The 17,346-nt window shown below is 36.5% G+C and overlaps 1 long non-coding RNA gene across 2 annotated transcripts in view; it reads left to right on the top strand.

Moving 5' to 3' along the window:
* The window catches only part of LOC133625773 (uncharacterized), a 34,350-nt gene extending 20,488 nt beyond the window's left edge, over positions 1 to 13,862 (top strand). The window contains exons 3-4 of one of the 2 annotated variants that reach the window (XR_009819069.1): positions 1,051 to 1,173; positions 12,891 to 13,862. This is a non-coding gene — a long non-coding RNA (uncharacterized LOC133625773). Of the gene's footprint in view, positions 1 to 1,050; positions 1,174 to 10,336; positions 11,070 to 12,890 lie in introns of those variants that run through there. The other variant, XR_009819071.1, reaches the window with a different exon arrangement.
* Positions 13,863 to 17,346: the final 3,484 nt, after the last annotated feature.

Raw genomic sequence — 17,346 nt, 5'->3', positions numbered from 1 at the left:
TGTGCACATTATCTTGCCTTTTAATGATAAAAGGACAATGCCTACATTGATATCAGTGCAGGCTACCAGTGAGCTCAGTTCCGCACACCCTGTTTTGCAGCAAGGGAGGGAGCACGGGTGGTGGTGTTTGCTGCAGTGTGTGCAGGCATGGTCTAGCAATAGCTCCATCTGTGCAGTTAGTTAGAGGCAGCTACTGTTTGAATTCCCTATATTCATTCCCTATGGAATGAATGATTTGGTCTTGCACAGAAGGTGCCTTTGTGTTTTTTTTTTTTTTTTAGCAGCTGTCAAGATAATAATCTTTGACAGTATAACCATTGTCTGTTCAGGCAGAGCTTATCATTCTTTAAGATATTCTGACAGTGTTTTCCAGGTGTGTCTTTGCAATAGCCTCAGCACTTTGCAGGACCCTCTTATTCTAGGGTCAGTGACTTAGTCACGTACACATTCTTTGTTAAGGATTCCTGAAAGCTTCCTTTGCACTGCACTTTTTTCAAGAACATAGGTATAGATGCATATAATGCTTTGTCACCTATGTGTTATTAATATCTGTGTGCTTACAGCAATGTTAATGGTATGTGCTCAAATTTATTTGCTTCTCTTCAGGCTACAATAATTGTGTCCTTCATGGTTAGATGTTCAAATCACAACTTCCTTAAAAGTGCAGTTGGTCAAACTGTTCAGTCCACAGTCTGCACATAATCACTGGTCTCTTGAGGAAATATTCAGGATTTGCCTTGTAAAGTATTGATTTTTCAGGGCCTCATTGAAATTAAACTTGAATTAACATATATAAGAAATTACTGCTATAGTACATAATACCAAAACCTGGATTGCTAATAGTTCAATAATGGATGAAATAGTACATATAACAAATTAGATCCTGTAGGACTATAGAACAACCTGTCCCACTGAGACTTATTAAATATTGTCTTAATCTCTGATGCCGATATTGTAATTTCTTGTTGATTATATTCAGTTTTTCTCTTGTTGAGAAAATGTAACTGATTGGTTTACTATGAACTCATCATAAAATCTTTCTTCTACAAGTTCTTCCATTCAGCTCCTGTTGTTCCTGTTGGAGGTGTAGTTGTCATCTACTGGAGTGGGTTTATGTGTTATTTTCAGTCATTCTGATTGGAGAATGAAGTTTGGTTGTACACTTAAAATCTGGTAAGTACCGACCACAATATCTTTAAAAGTGTGGGTTTCAATTTTAAAATATAGTCTTACTCTGAGGACACTGTGATAGATGCTTTTGGTGGGCGGGGGGGAGGGGGGGGAGGGCTCTACCAGTTATCAGAATAATCCTTTATGATATTTGTTTCCATTTCTCTATGGAAATAATGTATTCTAATACCTTTCTGAAGCTACCTGTTCTTGAGGAATACCTGGTTTTCATTAGGGATAGATTTAATCAGTTTAAGGGTCATCAGTTTGCACGTGGTCCTTTCATATATCTGGGATAGAGCTCCACACACTAAAGTAAAGCTACTGGTTTTACTGTCACCTAAAATACATTTAAGATGGTGGACCTTTCTGTACTGAGTTCAACTTTGCTTCTATTAATTCTTGCAAGAATGTATTTCAATATCAGCAAACCACATGGACCTGGTAGTATTGCAATACGATTCATCTGCTGTTATTATAGGACTTGCAACTAATGGGAAAGAAATTATTCTCCTTCACTAGGTACTTAAACATGTATTCTTTCATTTCTCTGTAGGAAGGCTTTAATCACATCACTGCCCATCAGTGATAATTTATCCCAAATGGATTCAGGGTCTACAGAACTCAGTGTTCTACTCACTACACCTAAATTTCCTAATAAAGTATTAAAATGCTACCTCTCTCTTTTACTTTAAAATATTTTGCAAATCATTGCTTAAACAGGCTTTGCTCAGCATATGTTCCTGTTGAATACTTAGGAAATTTAATGAAATAGTTACTTGAGTTAATTTAAACCATATGGATGTCTCTAGATTTAAAAGATTGTCTGACTTTCCATGTTGTCATTGGAAAGTCAGGCTTTTGAGGATTTTGATTGCAACAGTAGTTGGTATTTGCCCAATAAAAGGAAATAGTAAGAGTAGATGGAGACATTCTGTGAGCATGTGTAGGTCCAGCACTGGTACAATGCAATCTGACCAGATATGTTCATGAATAAGCCTATTCTGGCAAAGCTAAACATTAGATGGAGTTAGTACTATGTGACAGTGGCTGATGCAGAGAAGTGGATGCACAGCTGGCTAGCTCTAATATCTCACAATCAATTCCATCTGAAGTGTGTAGGAAGTTTTTGGGCCAGGTTACAGACTATCTCCATAAATACCACATTACAGGACAATCCCAAAGTTCTGGACAAGTGCAATATTCCTGCAGAATGAGCAAGGAAACTTAGAAAGTTAGTAAAAGGTAGTGATAAAAAATAAGACGAAGAGCTCTCTATTGTACTCATGGCCCAAAGAGCACCTACAGTAGTTTGATCAGTATATGCCTCTTGAGACTTTGATTTGAAGAGAACCAAAGCCAACATAACACTGCTAGCTGTAAGCAGAGTTGCTTGTTGAATGTCAGTCTTAGCTGAAATCTTGAAAAAGTTCAACCTATCTAACTAACTAGAAATTGTTTACTTTAAAGCTTGAAGAATAAAGTTCTACACCTACAACACTGGAATTATATCACACTGACATATATTTGTGTATGTGATTTCCAACCAAGGTACCTGTGGAAATATTCTAAATTGTTTGAAAGTTAAAGTCAGTGGGCTGACTAGACTATTAATGTTAACAAGGTATTGTAGAAAGTTCAATTAATTTTGAATGTAAAAGGTAATACTCAGATGGTCAATAATCACTGGTGTGGGTACATATAACAATCACATTAGTTTTCCTACTGAGGTCCCCAGTTCCTTTGCTATTACTGTAAGCTCAGTGGCATCTAATTCCACTTTCACCATGATTTGTGCCACGTCTGCTTTTACAACTAATTTATTTTTCAGTTTATTTTTCATATAATTTTTTATTTAACTCATTCCCTCTTCTAGAAAGTATCTGTTCTGTTCCGTATTTGTGTCCTTTTCCTGTCAATCCCCGAACATAGCTGCTGTGCTTAATCCTTCTGTAATTGCATCATGTTCCCAACTCTACTTGGTCTTGGATTCTGTTTTCAGCTCATGTCCCAAACTCTCCACTGTCCAAACTGCTCATCCAATAAGCTCTTTGGATACCCTTGACTTAGTTCTTGTTAATACTCATTCCTTAAAAAAAATGTTTTGCATCCCCTGCCTGCAGATTAGGATGCCACTGAATCATTATTTGAATTGGCAAGATTTTTTTTTCTTCTTACACATGGCAAGACAAAAGTGATGATCTTTTGAATTTGTTGGTTATATCCCCATCTTTCCATTGCTGGACTGGCTACTTTTCCAGTGCATATTCAGCAATGTCTCACTGTAGAGCTTGTTTGGATATTTGGGCCTGGGTTGTAGTCAGAACAAGATAAATAATATCTCTTTCCCTTCCCTCAGAGTTTCAAGAAGCTTACTTGACTCTGCTCCTATGTTTTCCATCAAGCATGGCAGTCAAATTATCAAGCAGGCTAGATATGCATGTTATGTTGCCCTTTAATGATAGCAAACCAGAATTCCCTGCATTTGTAGTGGTAGGGGTTACCAGGGAGCTCAGTAATTCTACAGCAAGGGAGGGTGAACAGCTAGCAGTGCTGGGCGGCACAGGCTAACGATAGCTCTACCTTTTCAGTTAGTTAGAGGCAGTTTCAACAGCTCTTGTACAGGTCTGGAATTACGTGTCCCCCATACAGCTCTCACAGAACATGCCTGTTTAGCAGGCATCAAAAGAATCATCCTTAATGGCATAAATGGTATTTGACTTGTCACATATGCATTCTTGTTCTAGAGTTCCTGAAAATTCCCTTTACACATAACTCTATACAAGAATATACCTGTGTGTGTATGCAATGCTTTTTAACCTTGTGTTATTAATATCTGTGTATTTACATCAATGTTACTGATACATATTTAAATTTGAATGAGGAAAATTGGAATCAAATGGCTCTTTGGGGATCTTTTATTTCTTTCTCTGTTGTGGGAATCCTAGGTAACTTAGTTAATTTTAGATTAATTTAGGTGAGATGAATCCCACTAGTACTAGCCAATGTGGATGTTAAGCAGAAGAATATTTCACATTGACAAACCCAGATAGCTTACATCTAGGGTTCCTAAAAGCAATAGCTTTTAAGATTGTCTCCTGCAAATGTCAGGTTTGAATAAGTCTTTGCATGTGGATGGTTCTGAAGATAACATCATACTTTATAAATAGTCAAAATGTTCAAGGGGGAAGAGAAGGTACAAGACACCTGTTATATAACCTAATTTCTTGTCAAAATAGTGGAAAAATGGTAAAAAATGTGTTGATAAAAATTAAAGCAGAAAGGTTTATAAATAAGTTTTGTAAACGTGATTTTATGAAAAGTAGGTTTTGTCAAATATATTTCATATCCTTCATACAATAACAGTTAGTAAAAGTAAGTACATAATAAACTTCTGTAAAGCATTTGTTTTACTATAAGTGACATGCTGATAAAAACATTAGGACCATGCAGTATCAACAAAGTACATCTTAAATGGATTAAGAGCTGATTCACAGGACTCAAAGACTACTTGTCAGCAGGGAGTTATTACTGATGACATTTTTAGGAAGGTTGTCTAGTGATTAGTCCTCGTTCTTTATCAGCTTCATTTTCATCATCTCTGTTCTTCATCACTTTCAATTGATTAACAGAAATAAGTAAAAAAATAAAATCATTGGTGTTCACATTTGTGAATGTTCCAAAGTGGTAAAGAATGTGAAAAACAAGTCACCCAAACACAGTATTCTGGGTTACATGTAGAACTCAATGAAGTACATAGTACTCTAACACACACTGCTAGAAGGATATATGATGAATACGATCGTAGATATTAACAGGACAGAGTCAGTGTCCTGTAAAACAATGAGAGGTTGTAGTGGAAAGACAGCATGGTCTACCTGTGTGGTGTGCTATAACAAAAGTGTGATGGTGCATAAAACCCAGAACTATAAGTGAGCAATGTGGAAGTGATTCTACCTCTCTACACAAAATTCCTATGCAGCAGTGATATCAACACTTTAGAAATACTTAAAGGAGCAGAGAAGAATCACAAAAATGGCCCTGAGGTTGAAGAAAATATTTTACTGCAGCAGACACCTTTGCTGCATAGTTAACGCATCAATGCCCCTGAACAATAGTGTAGTTCTATCAGTCATGTTTTTTTGTGCACTCAAAAGAGATTTACTTATATTTATGTAACCTCTCACAAGATTTTATGTTGGTGCCTCCAAGGGAGATTTAAAAAAAATTTTTACTTTGTATATGTATATATATGTGTATTTATTCCTGTATATTCTCAGGAACACATTAACCACTGCTACTTCTCTGTGTGTGCTTGGATTGTCTTATCTTACAGAAACATAAGGAATATCAAGAATGTACTCAGAAGTCCTTCTGTATTAAATCAGTGAGTTGAGCACTGAATACAGACACAAAACATCTGACAGAACTTTTCAATGTGATTGTTAACATGTGGGCAGTACTAAGTTAAATGCTGTTCATCAGAAATAGCCCATCCACAAAAAGACACCTTGAGATGCTAAAAATTTGGACTTAACAAATAAAAGGCAGGCTTAAAAGAGTGTATAAGCACTTTCAAAGGAAAAAAGACAAAACAGTAAAAGTTTTTTCAGTGGAACCAAACAAAACAGTAATCTATACTTGGTTATTATGGCTAAAAATATTCAAAGTACAAATTTTACACATTTTTATTTTGTTACTTTTTTTTAACCGCAATCTGATAAATAAGAAGAGCCAAAAGAGGTTGCAATTTGTCAAAAGAGGTTGAGCTTTCCACTGTAATGTTATAAAATCAGTGGTATATATCTCTTGTAAGACATAATAGAAATTTTCTTTAAGAGTTATTGGCCTCTACAAAAGTATTTATGTAAAGTTTAACAGCCTGTGCTATAATGGAAACCAGAGTACAAGATCCAACACTGTCACCAAAGGAAATCATCTATGAATAAACTATAGTAAAAGCATTATATGAGAAATTGGATTGGAAAGCACCATTCAATTACCTTATAAATCATACCAACGGCTATGATCCTTTCTTGAAATTGAGGAACAAAATATTTTTTTAATTTCCTACTAAGGCTCCAGTATTCAATCTTGAATTATTATGAAACATATCTCTCTCTTACGTATCTCTCATATATGGTGTCATATATCATGGTGATATTCAGAAAACTGAACCAACTGAGGGGACGTAGGATGTAATTGTTAGAGTTGGAAGAAATCCTGCTAAGAACAAAGAGGTCAAGTAGAAGAGAAAAAGAGGACATCTATCCTTTATTAAATGATGCTTGCAATAGAAAGAGGTAATGAAGAATTAATACTGTTTTTTTGATGCTAAAGATTGAAGCAGTTTTACACTAAATTCATACAGTCATTACACCTGCAATGCTGACACAGTATTTTGAAATTAATTTGCACTGCTGCAAGTATGAAAGATATTTCTAAACCAGAAATAAAAAAGGATTGCTTTACAAACTGCAACGATGTTAACTCACTAATTAATTTAAAGTGGTGATTTCATGATCACTGGCTGCCATTAGATTCTTTCTTGCAGGATCGTGCAATACGTTTGTTTTGAACAGCTACACCAATTTACCATATAATTGCAAGATCTAAGTGGAATAAAGCTGAAGTAAATTTCAGGGGACACATTCAAAAGCTATATCTTACAGATATAATAGACCAATTTGTTTTGTGATTTCTGTTTGTTAACAAGTCAGTGGAATGAAATATGCTTTCAGAAGCTGCATTGCTGATATCATCCCATTCAACACAGAAGCTGCCTCTCTGTGTTTATACTCTTTGAAAGTTCCAGCAGTTGATGCTGAACAAGCGAAAAATAGCTACAAATACAATAACAGTGCAAAGTATCGGAAACAAAGGCTGAGTCATGGACAGGAAAGAGAAAAAAAGATTAAAAATAAATGAGAAATGAATGACTCAAAAAGATGTTGCTCTGGGCAGTCTGAGATATGAAATAAATCACCAAATGAAAAAGAAAACTGACAAAATAATGACAATCAGAAAAATGATCATAAAAGATCATAGAATCAGTGAATCAGTCAAATATTAAATCTTACAAATAGAAAAAAATCAAAGGGACGAAACAAGATACAGATTAACTCAGGCAGAAAGAAAATTAACTTGAGAAAGGTGAATTAAAAAAGTGACTCATAGAGGGGTAGATCTAAAAGCAGTGAGTTTGTTGAAGATAAAGGGACATAGCTAACAAAGAGAGCCATAACTAACAAAGACAATTTTCAAAGGGTCATGTTGAGGATAAAATAATCAGTTTTATTAGGTAACAAAGACAAAGAGTAAGGATAACCAGAGGGAATAATCCTTGTACTCTGAGCTTTCACAGCTGTGAAATCCCAGTGTATGCCACAGCTTTTGATTGCTGCATAGATAATGACAGGACGGCCTGAAAACGTAAAAGCAGACTTGAAAAAACAGATTTATATAGGTCCATGCCTTTCTGAAATTGTTTTACTCGTTTGTTTAATAGTGAATAGAGATATATAAGGGATCTTTCTTTGTTTTTTATCTGTAATATTCTCCTTCAACAGAGCTAGAAAAAAGCCTTTTGAAGTATGTGCTGAATTTAGTCTTTCAGCTTTAAAATACAAACTCATGACTGTTTTTTTGCAAAAATGCTTACTGATTTTTAATATCTAGATTTCTAAGAAATAATGTCAATTTTAGGACTCCCTTTCAGAGTCTAGGAGTGGAAGATGTTACCTTATCTTTTTAACTCACTGAAGAAACCTTTAATGTTCCTAAACGTCATGTGGGTTAGTCTAATCTGCTGATCTAAACAGGATATAGTTGACATGAAAGAACTGCTGTCTTCAGAAAATTGTTGTGAAACAACATGCCTGATCTCCCTTGCTAAAAATGACTCATGGAGACCAAAGGCATAGAGCAACTACAAAGTATTATCCTTATTCAGAGGAACTAAGCTTATGTAATCTTTTGTGTTCTGAGTGCAGGCCACTCAATTGTGACAGATAAAGCTGTGTACAGCCCCTACATATTTTTGACAGATAAGAAAAAGAACAATTGTAGATTCTATTTCTCAGACTCTTTTAGTCAAATGTGGTAGTATTTGTATCATTTTACCCTTTTTGCTGTCCTGCATTTGGGTCATAACAACCCCATGCAACGCTACAGGCCTGGAGCAGAGTGGCTGGAAAGATGTCTAGCGAAAAGGATACGGAGTTGTTGGTTGACAACTGCCTGAATATGAGCCAGAAGTGTGTCCAGGTGGCCAACAAGGTGACCAAGAACATTCTGGCTTGTATTAGAAATGGTGTGACCAGCAGGACCAGGGAAGTGATTGTCCCCTTGTACTCGGCACTGGTGAAGCTGCACCTCAAATACTGTGTCCAGTTCTGGGCCTCTCACTACAAGAGGGGCATTGAGGTGCTGATGTGTCTCCTGAAATGGGCAGCGAAGCTGGAGAACCAAGTGTTATAAAGAAACTGAGGGAACTGAGGTTGTTTAGTCTGGAGGAGGCTGACATAATCACTCTCTACAATGACCTGAGAGGAGGCTGTGCTGAGGTGGTGGTCAGTCTCTTCTCCCAAGTAACAAATGATAGAACAAGAGGAAATGGGTTCAAGTCACACCAAGGGAGGTTTAGGTTGGATATTACAAAAACCTTTTCACAGAAAAGGTTACTAGACGCTGGCATGTGCTGCCCAGGGAGGTGATGTAGTCACCTTCCCTGGAGATATTTAAAAGATAGCTGAAGTGCTGAGGGACATAGTTTAGTGGTGGGCTTGGCAGTGTTACATTAGTGTTTGGACTCAGTGACCTTATAGGTCTTTTCTATCTGAAATGATTCTGTGATTCTATAGGCTTTCCCTAAGTCAGGGTCTTTCTGCCTAAATATGACTTAACAACCATGGTCTTCTTGAGTCACCTCTGCAGCTGGGCAGCTACTTACCTGTTTCTAGACCTCAGATTCTTCTGCACTCATGACAGAGTGCCAATTATCACAGCACCTCAGTATCTGGTGACCCCTCTGGAACATTTCCAGTCAAGAACTTCCTTTAAATCTCTTAGAAGTCACTTTTCAGCAGTAAGATTAACAGTTTAGGTCCACCAGCAACTACTTGGCTTTGTTGTAGAAACTTCAGTTGCAAGGACTAAATCTTTTTAGGATCTGCAAGCATAGGCTCACCATACTGCAAGATCAGTATCAATGGACATCAGTAGGGAGCCATTCCCAAGTATAATTTAAAGGCCATGGTCTGTACCTGCCTGTCTTATCCATGCCTTTTTCAACACTTTTCTCCTATCTCTCAAGTAACACCAAACCAGTCAGTGCCTTAGATCAGGATGATTCACTGTCTCCCACACTAACAACCTTTGTTGTAAAGGGTTTGTTCCCAAATACCTATACATTGTCAATGCCCAAGCTACATTGTTATCCTTATTTTTTTTTGTCCAGGCTACATCATCCTCCTTAATGTGTATGAATTCTTCTTCCACATCTTTCAAGATGGCATCTACTGACCTATGGCTTTATTTGTACCCTTCCAAAACTTTTTCATATGTTTTGAAATGTTTTGTTATTCTTCACTAATTACTTTGTTCTAACCATGTGTGAAATATCTTTCAGTTGCTTCAGATACTTCAAAGACTGTACCAAAATTTCTAGCAAACTTCTGTAGTATGGCCAGTTGAAATGACTCCAAACTGTGCTTCAGTTGTGATCTTGATAGTGTGGGAGAAAGAAGAAAATTTACATATATATTTTGTTAAGTTTTTAAGTATTTTGATCTATATTTGTTTGTCTTTCATCCATAATGTTTAAATGCTTCTGAAAGACAATCTTTTCAATTTCTTATATCTGAATGTCCTGATCTGTAAGTGGTGTTTGTAACTTTAACTACATGTCAATAGACTACTGTTTTTTTTAATGTGCCCTTGGACATGTTAACTTTTAAGTGGAAACAGATTATAACACATGATGCTAATTGCAGATTTCTGGAATGTCAGTAATGTATTTAAAGCACTAGAAAAACAATCTACTATTCAAAGTGTTTATAAAATTTCTCTTTGCATCCTTGATTACCTTTGTACTAGTGAGAGAGTATTTATTTGCAGCCATAGATCTAGATTTAGAAACATAAAGATGTGGACTATGTCTCTACAGATGATTACCATGGATGATAGATCCTGATTCAGCACAGTTCATCGGGAAGATAAGAACAGTTAGCTATTGGAAAGAAGCAAAGAATAAAATTACGTCAGAACTGGAGATCTTGGTACCAACATGGGATGTTTCCTCTGAAGGATAAGTTTTAGTACAACTCTAGTTACTAGAATTAAATAAGCAATTAGATCTTGGTAAATTACAAGGCTTTTATATTGCTGAAAGTCTATTTAGATGATGAGAAAAAGAAAAATTGTCTAAAATACTATTGAATGACACTGATGACTATGAAAACCCAACTTTGCTGACTACCAGGAAATGCTTCACAATCTGTGGCAAGATCTGACTGATGTATTAAATACCATGGATAGTTGGGCCTCTGAAGCTAAATGGATGAGGAGAAGTGCTGGCCTTGTGATGTTGCCATAAAGAAATGTTTATTTTGTCCTTGGCTAGAAATGTGAAAAACTTTGCAAGTTGTTTTCTAGCCCTGTGGGTAAGAAGTGGCAGGAAAATGTTCCAGTCATTGATGAAAGCTGAATCTATGCCACTGTGAAATATACGCAGCTAATTCAAATGTAATGAATTCAAAATCAGTATTAAAATATTATTATACTTCCTCAATGGATAATGGCATTGGGCAGATTAATTTATTTTCAGAATGTGGCTGAAAATATATAAACATTGTGATAATAGATTTCAGCAGTATAAATTGCTATGCTACATCCGATCACTCTTTTGGCAACTGAGAAAAGGAGAGCACTGCCATAAATATAGTAGCTTTCTTGATCTCTGCAGCTTAGTGCACAGCTGTTTTCAGTGCTGGGAAGCCTGCAAGGGAAGACAAATGAGATCTAAGTCATGCATACAAATCCCTAGTGTATTATCATTCTTGTGTCTGATAGACTCAGGTAAGTTCCTCCTGTTGAGATTGATGGAGAGTTATGATCTGCATACCATTGATCTGTGCAAAATAAAAGACAAATCCTGAGACAAGATTCATTAGCAGTTAAGAGTGGGGAAGAATAAAAAAAAATCCTCAAATACTCTGTTTACTTTGAAAATTCAAGACCCTGAAGTGATTATCAAGCAAACTGCAGAAAGCATGTATGGTAACTGCTTGGGCTCTTACACAGATAATTTCTGAGAACATATGGAGACTTAAGAAACAAACACTGCTAAACTTTATGTTTTATTTTCAAAAATACAAATATTAGAAGATCAGACCACAGTAGCTCACAATGTATATGGACAAGTGTCTGGCTGCATATCCAGCAGGAACCTTTGTTAGAGCAGAAGTGGATCCACTTTCATCAAATTGCTGGAAGCTTCTGCATTTTTTCTCTGTAGGAGATTCACTAAGGTATGATTAAAGTATATATTACCCTACCAAAAATTAGTCACTCTTAAATGAGATTTGCCTCTTGCCTACAAGTCAACTCGCACTCATCTGCCATAAACTGTTTACAAAATTCAGTGAGAGCTTATTTCAGTTGTTTTAATATTTTCTAGGACTTGCAAATAATTTTGATATACATTTTCTTACACCAAATACCTAAGCAGGTAGAGATATAGAGATATAGGCATATTCAGTTATAGTAATGCAGCTGTAAAGTTTTTGGAACTTCTTGTATTTCCAAAATGCACATTGAATTTGCTGACCTGTGAGGAAGGCCACAACATTCTCAGGTAAAAGTAAAAAAAATGATGCCCTTCTCCCTCAAAATGGGTAATCTTCCTGGACCCAGGGAGATAGTTATCTTTTTGGGTGCAAGAAAGAATTCTATAGGAGACACTGTCAACTTAATGTTTTAATTTTCATGTGTCTACAGTTTTAGGCATATACATACTGCAAAATTATTAGGCAAAAATACACTTTCATCATGGCTTGCTCAATTAATATTTTGAGCATGATTTACTGTCTGGGACAGCACTGGGCTATAGAGATGACAGCAGTTTCTGGAAAGGAACGTTTGTCTCTGTGCGCTCTGTCCAGTCAAGGGTGTTCCAGGACCACCTGCTGCACTGCCATTAAATGACCACACTGTTTGCTACTGAGGTACAGGCATTTCAACACACAGACAATGCCAAAACAGAATGTATGTACTTTTTGAATCATCAGGCAAAGCATTTCTGATGTTTTCTGCTCTTCTGCCCTGTACGGTACTTGGTGTGTGCTGCTTAGCTTTCATTTCCACCCACTCTTCAAGGAACCTGATAGCTGTTACAGTGGGTGAAAGCTCACCATTGAGTGGACCTTGTCACGTACAAGACACATGAACTTGTGCCAGCTATGAATTAATCAAAGAATCATAGAATTACTTAGGTTGGAAAAGACCTTTAAGATTGTCCAGTCCAACTGTTAACCTAGTACTGCCAGATCCATCACCAAACAGAATCCCAAGGGATTCTGTCAGTCTCCTGAACAGGCTAAAGCCTGCTCTCTGGAAATCCATTCTCCAAGAACAAAAAACTCTGTGATTTCCTGATCACTATACCCAAGTCTTCCTCCAAGCATCAAATTACCCATAAGTCCTTCTTTGTTCACAAACAGGTCCAGTTGGGCACCTTCACTCATTGGCTCCCTCACCAGCTGTGTCAGGAACTTCCTGGACTAACTCCTCTCCACTGTTTTGTATTCTAGCAGACAACTGGTAAGTTGAAGTCCACCACAAGAACAAGGGCTAGTGACTGTAATTTCAGGAATGTGAATCCCTCTTCAATTAACAGAAAGTAGTAAGTACCGAAGAAATGAGATTCAGCTCTCAATAGTTTCCCAAACTATTACCTCTGTATGAATAGACTTCAGGACAAGTAATACTGGTGACCCCTATTCCCACTGGATAATTGCTTTTATTATACATTGCCTGTTTCTGTTCTTGTCTTTTAGTGCTGATGGATGTGATTTTGTTTTACACTATATAGGTGTTTAGTGAAATTGCTGCAAGACAGTTTATTGCTGAGTTTAAAAAATTGTGTCAACTCTTGAATCTCAATGAGTGTCTTATCCTGCCTTTTTAATTTTTATTTTTCCCAGTACATTAAATATTTTTCACTGTGACTAGGGAAAATTAGAAAGTGCAAAATCCTTTTTGCATGTAGCTTAAAACACAAACATATAAAATTCTACCATAATAAATTGACATACTATATCTGTATCTGATAAATTAGGCTACATGATGGCAGGTAAAATGATGTGTAGAGTATTGCATGTGGAAAGGGCAAACTGAAGATGTGTGGAACTTCTGTGTGGAGAAGACCAGTCAACAAGAGAAATGGATGTCAGCGAGGAGAAATCAATTAAATGTCTGCTTTATGCAAAATATCAATACAGACAGGATATTCAACTGCATTAAGAAAAGTATCTACAGATACATTTACAAATAGAAAACAGAATTGAAAAATAGCAGGTGACTAGTGAAGGGAAAACAAATAGCATGGAAAAACCCTGAACTAAAAAGAAATGTAAACATGGGATTAAGCAGAGCAGGAGATATTAGAATAGAGTTATATAAAATAATGAATGGAATAGCAAAGTTGTTTCTTCTTTTTGTCTAGTATGTGATGAAGTATTAAAATAGCAATCTGAAAAAATCCATGTAAAATTAATAAATAAAAGCATATATTGACACCATATCATCAACCTACTGATTAGCATGAATTCCTCAAAGTATGTGTCTTCTGTACTTTTTAAAATATGTTCGATCCTAACTCTCATTTTAAAGCTTTGCTCTTGACCTTTAAGGCCATTATTGGATACGGACCCAGATAAACTGGGTAGTATTCTTTCATCTGTAACTTATGAAGACAAACAAGCCCTTCTACTGTAATGCAACAATCTACGATGATGTTCATGAGAATGGGAAAGTATTTTCAGGTGAAATGGATTGATAACACAATGAGGAACCATGGAGGGTTATACTGAATCACAGTTTGACTGCATTTAAAGTAAATAGACATATCTATTTGGTAATGCTTTCAACTGTAATTGAAGTCAAGGAAATAAAAACATCAAGCAGCTCAGAAGGCTGAGTACCTAAAAAGCTGAAAAGCAGGAAGTGATCTGATACTCCAGAGAATCACAATACAAATTTATCTTACTAAGCACTTGGATTCCAAGGAAGGCAGTTGGATAAATTGCATGTAAAATGTAAAAGATGCATGTGTAAGAAAAATACACATATTTGTACCACAAAATATTTAGGCAGTAATTTTCATTCTTCAGGCAAAAGAAAATAATTTCACTAATGTCTGAACATGCTCATCAATAGTTTTGTCATTACTACCTATGAAAGAGATTCTTGAAACTGTTTAGCAGGAGACCCACATAAGGTTTGTGTTATATACAGAATTCTGTTTTAAATGCCTGTGGAAGGCGTGGGGGGAGGGATTGATTATCCTCTGGACGTACTTATCACTCCTAACCATAGTGGATTCTTAGACTAGACATTGATTTTGCATCAGTAAAGTGTGGTAAGATGAATCCCAACATTAGTAACTTTAGGAAATCACATTTTAGTTGTGTATAGTAGAAATGTAATATTGATTCATTGATGCCAATAGCTGCTGACATTTTGATATCAGCCTGGAAAGTCTCCTACTCTTGTTCAACATGGTAAAAAGTCATGATTTTATGGAAGTCTTTAAAAGCCACACACAGCTGTTAAAGAAACTGATTTATATGAGAGATTTTCAGAGCTATCCCTCATCTGAATTTCCTAATATTTATATATATTCAATTTCTCCATATTTATATTCTGTTTTGCTCAGAGATGATCTGCCTAGCTCAGCAGCATCTTCATCATGTTTCTCAGTGCGGTTCAATGATTTTTCTTTCTGCCCAGCAATTTTTATATTTGTCTAATACATGAAATCCCTGAGTGGATCTGGATGCTTTTAGAGTTGCTAAATTTTTCATGAACACGGATGTTTTCACACGGTGTGATTTAAAAAAAATATACCAGATGCAGAAAGCATTTCCATTGGAGCAGATCACAGGAAACAAGGGGCACATTTGTACTTTGTTGCTGAAATATTTGGACTAACTGCTGTGAGATCCTAAGATCAAAATGTCCAGGTCAGCATGGTGTGCTGGTACTAGCCTTGGCCCTCAAATCAGTATTATTATGATACAGTAGTACTATGATTTCCCTCCTAGTCAGACTATTTAGCTAAACTGAAGGATTACATTGATAAAATCACTCTGCTTCTGCTCTAAAGATACATATTTTAGTTCAGATTGTGGCTTGTTGAGCCCTAAACCATATTGCTGAGTAATGGCGACTGTATGCATTTATGATACAGGTTTTTCATTTATTATTTCTAACAGTTACTCTAAAAAGATGATTAAAAAAGAGAACGTATTTGTGATTGACAATCTGTAATTTACTTTTTTTCAATATTTTTGGTCCTGCTCCTTTCAACTCAATCTGAGAAGGCAGGACGTCTCAGAGATGACTGATCGTTTCATTGCACAAAAAGATCCAATAAAATCTTCATCAGTTCTGCTTTTTGCAGAATTCTTTGTTTAGTGAAGAGATCTTTAGAGAGAATTAGAACCCAAATCTGTCATTTTGAACATTCTCATTTTCCATTAAAAAGAGCAAGTCGCAAGATTAAATGCAAACAATATATCTTATTAGTCATCATTATTTGAATTTTTTTACTGACTCTGAAAAGCTGATATAAAAATATACATACTATATTTTATCAGTAAGTGGCTCTACTTCCTTATAGTATATTCTAAATATATTTATTTCTCCTGAAGTAAATAGGTCAGCATTCACAGTTCAAATCACAATTACTCTCGATTCAGATTCCAGCAGCAAAGTGCAGTATGAGTGGCAGTTTGTTCAAATTAATGCAATTATCTCAGGTATCACTGTCATTTCTTTTTGATAAATTATTGTCAAATATACCACCCCTATGAACATTTTATCTGCAGAAGAGGAAGAGAGCCTAGACAAATTCTTTCAGAGAGATCGGGAGTCTTTTAATGCAGAACTCATCTCCTCTATACATAAGCTGAATCACAGTTAAAAATTTCAGTTAGATTGATAAAATTTTGGTATGGACATATCTACATTAAATCAAATGAAAACAAGGCAGTATCCTTTGCTACTGATTATTTTGTGCCAGAATTTTAAAGATTTCTGACTCTGCTTCTTGCTCCAACCCCCACTCATAAAGTTATCACCCTGTCAACAGTACTGCTTCAACTGTTCTGAAATAGTGCTTTAAACTGAGGCCTGGAAGTTATCTTGCTGAAGGACAACCCTCTTCCATTGATCAAAAAAGAGATGCATGTATGAGTGTTTTTTACCCTGGATTGTTTCATATGTTGAGTCTATTATATAGCCCTACACAGAACTCAGCAGAATGAAGGCTAGTGACCTGACTGAGTATCAGAAGGGACTGTAGCACATCAGGAAGGTCAGAAAGCAGAGAGGGCAAGGAACTTCTGAGGATCCTCTAGTACTCCAGCAAGGTCTGAACTGAAATGAAAAATCACAAGCAATTTTTGTTTCTAGTAGTTTTGCTAAAAATATTAAATATTGGGTTTGCATGGCAAGGGTTTGATAGCAAGGGGTTAAAGGAAAGCTTTCTATATGACGCTACTAGAAGCTTCTCCTATGTTCAACAGAGCCAGTGCCAGTCTCCTCCAAGGTGAATCTGCCACTGGCCAAGGCTGAGTCCAATAATGATGGTGGTAGTGCCTCTGTGATAACAAACTTAAGAATGGGGAAAAAACCCTGCACAACTGCAGCTGAAGAGAGGAGTGAGAATATATGACAATTCTGCAGACATCAATGATAGCGAATAAGGAGCGGGAGGTGCTGTTTCAGGCACTGCAGCAGAGGTCCCCCTGCAGCCCATGGTTCAGCCCGTGATGAGGCAGGCCCTGCCCTTGCAGCCATGGAGGCCAGGGGGTTGGAGAAATTGACCTGCAGCCTGGAGAAGACCCCATGCTAGAGCGGGTGGATGCTTGAAGGGGGCTGTAACTCTGTGGG

The sequence above is a fragment of the Colius striatus genome, chromosome 1 (genome assembly GCF_028858725.1).
Source record: "Colius striatus isolate bColStr4 chromosome 1, bColStr4.1.hap1, whole genome shotgun sequence".
NCBI lineage: Eukaryota > Metazoa > Chordata > Aves > Coliiformes > Coliidae > Colius > Colius striatus.
This window is presented reverse-complemented; position numbering and strand designations above follow the sequence as displayed.